Consider the following 5069-nt stretch of genomic DNA (forward strand, 5'->3'; position numbering starts at 1 on the left):
CAACCACCACCCTCACCCCACACCCTGACCCCAACCCTCCGTGGATGCCGCAACATTGTCCTACATGCGAGGGCAGCATCTATATCGTACCGCGGAAACCAATGGACCCGTATATCGGTCACGTGAAATAGCCAATTTTACCTATTCAAGAAAAATAAAAATACGTATCACGCGACTGTGCACAGCTGCTTCCCTACGCGGGAAAATTTTGGTATCCATTTCTATTCGTATTTTTAAAAAAAAAGTTCATACATGTACTCTCGCGTCAGAAAACACTGAAGAAACAAAAATTTATGAATTTTGCCTAAAAAGTAAACACTAAAATAAAATAAGTCACTTTTATGATCTGGGTTTGTCTGAAGAAAACCGCTGTACCCGTCGGTAAAACAATTTTGAACAGACTGTATATCCCGTGGTCCGTTATAATACACGTGTGACAAAAAATACAGAAACGTGCACGAGGCCGCGTTAACTGCTTCCTATGTGACCTCCTCCTGTTCGACTTCCATGTACCAACAGCACACATCGAGAATCGGTCTCTCCGATTCGGAGCCACAAATCGGCAAAACGGCAGGAGCCGCAGCAGTACTTCAGTCGGTCCATGAATATAACAGGGTCACGCCTCCTTTATTAAAACTCCAGCCAAGAGAAGCGAACGCGCTCTACAGTATACCGCATATGCCAAAAGACACGAAGTAAGCTCCAGAGGATAATACATTGTCTAATTTAAATATCCAAAAGAGCCAAAGACTCTAACGTTCGTGCCTCATAAGTATTGCCTAACCGACAGTTTTAGGACATTGCTAACGTTAAGAAGGAGAAATGGTCGCAGCGGTGTACTTAACGGTCCGATATTTCTTTCCACTTAGTAAGAAGCCACCGTCGGCTATCCACCTGCGGTACAAAGTGTTAGGTAGTTGCGCCAAGGAAAAGTTAAGTACTCCGTTGTAAAATCTCGAGGGATGTAGACGGAGACATAGAGGAGTACCAGTTGCCTACAGTATACATGAAGAAAACTTAAAAACTGAGGTAAGGCTGGAATTGCCATTTTGCACTGTATTATCGTTCACCCGTATCTTTACGACTTGGTGCAAGAGATAATATATTTTAACGAACGTCTTAACCGTAATTCGTAGTGAGGGAGACCGTTGCTTAAATTGCTGGCTCAATGGTATCCGAAGTCAGATGGTTACAAGAACAGGAATTACCTGAAACAGATAAGAGATAAGATTGAAAATTATCTCCTGAATAATAAAAACATAAACAAACACCCTCGGCACACTACATGCACAATAGTCTCCCGAGACGGTATACTTATTATTTTCTATATCCAAAGTGTCACTGCTACACAGATTAAGGTGCATAAAGCAATGCAGCCTCGCGAAATAGTTTAGTGTCGGAGCTTGAGAAAAAAAAGGCTACTATTCGTTAATTACGAAATACAAAAGGCTGAGATATCGTGTACTTAAGAAGGACCTGGCAAGAGCAGCAATGGTTTTTGCTCCAGCTTAAATTGTAAAGTTTTCCATTGGGATACAGCGGAAGATGAAGGGAGCAAAACATGGAAAACGGTGTCCGTAGTGTCTACGATTATACTGTACTGTTACGTGCGACAATGGAAGAGGCCGAAACTCGACGTCGGGACGATACGCGTCGTCGCAACAGTCCACTGAAGTTGAGCTACTGCAATTAGCGGTTTTATCACGTTCGCAGTCTTCATAATACAGCCACTTCGCTTTTGCGCTTTTGCGCTTTTGCGCTTTAACCCAGTTAATGTCGTCGCAACGATCCATTACATTAGTCGAGAAATCGTCGACTGTCGGGGAAGATTGCCAAACGTTTTCAAGATTATCCTAGCTACGGAGTTTTGACATAATTAAGATCCTTTGGTCCGGAAGAATCTGCCGAATTGGAACGTCGTCTTGTCTCTAGGAAGCTGGAGACTTTTAAAGAATCTATTTAAAATTATGAAGGTATACGTCTTGGTATGATGTCTATATATAGGTATAGTGGTGGGAGAGATTTTGAAAATCTAACCTCTCTTTCAGTTACCTAAGACTGCACTTTGTGTACAGATATCAACCTTGAGAAACATCTTAATGATTAACAGTAACGGTAGCTGCTGCTGAGACACTCAGATGCTTCGTTGTAATATTCAGAAGCAGATTGGGTGGTATGCGGGGAATGTATAGGTAGATGCATAAATAGGGGGATATTATTGTGTGAGGGCAGTAACAACGATATACGAGGACAGAGTGCAGCAGGGTGACTCTATCCCTGACCTAGTTCGGCTCCCGGGAACTAGGGGGTGCGCGATGCATACCCATCGAACAATGACGTCATAGGTCGCTGTTCTACATATACCGATAGATATATAGATGTATATCTGAGACTGAACTGATCGCACGCATCCCCAACCTCCAGACGTCACAGAAATAAAGGTGAAAAGGAGGAAGTGGATTCGAGTATGAACTGTCCTACGGAAAGTGCATTTTGGGAAATTCTGCTACTCGGGAATACGAGCTTCTGCTCCAGGCTGCCTTGTCGAAGTTACTCGGATAAAAATCGAGGAGCGACCAAAGGAATTTACTTGACGGGACGGAAGGTGCGGTAGTCGGCTTCGATAACCGTCTAGGTTTTCGCAAGATGCAATTGCCACGTCACCTTTAAAGCTGAGACGAGTCGAGGAGAGTGAAAGAGAAAGAGAAGGATGAAGGAAAGTGAAGTTAGAGGATAGCAAGAGTAGTAAAAAAATAAAAAAAGCCGTCCACAGTAGGCACAGAAAAAAGATCAAATTGATATCGATAAACGATTAAAACGTAATATCCTGAATCCCCTTGAAAGCCAAGAATGTCGTGACAAATAAGCTTCGATAGTTCAAACACTTTCGAGATGTCACTGGGTAAGAGTGCAAATACCTATGACCAGTGTTTAGCTTAATATGTCGTTCGGAGATAAAAGTACTGAAGATCGCCGTTCCGAACGGCTGGCAGAAAGCAGAACGTAGGCAATTTCTCCCAGAATTTATTTGACGAATTAAAAAGTTTCACGACCCAGAAAAGGTTACGCGACAAGCTGCTCCGGAGTCCTTCGAAAAATTCACAAGGACCGAAATAGAGCACCGCCGGTTCTTTGCTTCTCTCGTTAAGGCAATGCGCTGAAGAAGAAAAAAAGAAGGTGGTATCCAACTTTGTGATCCATACTCATCACAGCATTCAGAAGATTAGAATATGGGTAGCGCGAATGAATATTTTTTGTCCCTCTCTCTCTCTCTCTCATTACGCTTGGTGTCTGTATAGGTACTTTGGTGCTTTTTGCGATTAAACTATTGAGTCGTACAATGACAGCCCACGTATAGGAGCCAAGATAAAGGTGAAACTGAATGGGACTTGTCCCAAGAACTTCGGGCCCTTTTCTAGGTCACCCAGAGTATAATAGTCACTGGAATAATGAAGGCGAATAAAGAGCGGCTCGCTATTCCAAGGTAAAAAAAAATGCGGAATCGTTCCTGTTTTAGTGCTCGGTTTTAGCAGAGTACAATATCTTAAAATATGTGTTTAATAATGGCGTCGCCATGAGGAAGGGTCAGGACGCAAACAAAGAACTGCTCGAACAATGTTCAAATCATTCGCTTCCGTTGTGGGCGTAAAGGTGGATCCACAGTAGCATCGTAGTTTTGGCAGTAAAGAAAAGGGGGTTCCCTCTCTCGTGGGATCCCAAGTAAAGTTCTGGGGTGAGCAACCCTTTCGTCTGCTCCAGGAATTCTCTGGGCCACAGGGCCTTTTTGCGACAGCCTAAAAAAACATTTCGACCTGAACGCACAACAAAGGGCTATAAGACATACATAATTCTACCTCACTCAGCAGACTGTCATACGGTAACTAAATAATTAGAAGCAAGTAAATCCACAATTTATTTAAGTAATCCAATAAATACTAATTAGCACGTATAATGGAGTATGAATAATATATCTTCATATTCATCAAAGACTATTTTCATTTTCAGACTCCCAGCATACAAGTTTCTGCACCAACATATCAAAATGGGATTTTGAACAAATTAAAGCTCACATACAAGCCAGAATTCGGCAACTTTCTACAGTGAAGAACTTAGCTACAAGTCCCAGATCGACGGCATAAAACAAAGTGGAACTAGTATACTGTTAAATCGTCTAAAAAATATGAATGACGATTACAAATATAAATATAATTGCACCAGGTCATCTGATACTACTCATATTTAGTATGGTTAGTGGATTTTTGATCCCAGGTTCTCAATAGGTAGGACAATAATGCGTAAGTCTAAGTAATAATAGAAAGATAGCAAGCAATTAAGAAATCTATAAAACATAGCACAACTAATTGCAAATAATTGATAATTAATCGTCCTGATCTGGAAATTGTGCAAAAGAGAAAAAAACGGAATCGTCCACCAGTACATTATCTGACGTCCTGATTTTTTTAATTAGCCTGAATTCCACAATGGCTTCTGTCTGGATTTATCTGTACCGTTGAAATTCATGTTAAATTGAAAACAGGATTGAACGACTCAGTGAGAATCATGTAATTATCTCGAGGGGATTGAAATATCCTGAATATATGAATAGTCGCTTGGTACGTACAGTAGCGAACGGCGGGAAATGGAAATATTTAATCATCAAGTATCGCCATTTAATAAATCTCCCGTATCCACCTCTTTCTATAAAATGCTTGCATTAAATATCAAAGTTAAAGATTCTCTGTCTATCAGCAAGTCCAACCATCAATTATCGTAGCAATGATGAACAGAAAATAATAAAATTATCAAACTCAATTAAAAATCAAAGCATATCAGGAACTTCAAGCCAACTGCAACTGCTTAGCGACATTGACAAAACTTTTTTTTTCGAAATGGATAAAATCGTCAAAAACGAACAGCCACAATTTCAGCGCAGCCGAATTATTACGTTCCGCTTTACAGGACGGACTTTAAAACTTCGTAAGTCTTGGAATAAATTAGTTTCGTACCAGTTCGCTTCCTCCACTTTGCCCTCCGACCGATATTATGCGCCTTTCCCCCCCCCCCCCCCC

At 41.3% G+C, this 5069-nt stretch overlaps 1 long non-coding RNA gene across 1 annotated transcript in view; it reads right to left on the reverse strand.

Annotated features, from left to right (window-relative positions):
- Nucleotides 1–1030: 1030 nt before the first annotated feature.
- Nucleotides 1031–5069, reverse strand: part of LOC112494086 — an 18308-nt gene continuing 14269 nt past the window's right edge. The window contains exon 2 of the long non-coding RNA XR_003059219.1: nt 1031–1208. This is a non-coding gene — a long non-coding RNA (uncharacterized LOC112494086). The remainder of the gene's footprint in view (nt 1209–5069) is intronic.

The sequence above is a fragment of the Cephus cinctus genome, unplaced genomic scaffold, assembly GCF_000341935.2.
Source record: "Cephus cinctus unplaced genomic scaffold, Ccin1 Ccin1_scaffold0265, whole genome shotgun sequence".
In the NCBI taxonomy this organism is placed as follows: Eukaryota; Metazoa; Arthropoda; class Insecta; order Hymenoptera; family Cephidae; genus Cephus; species Cephus cinctus.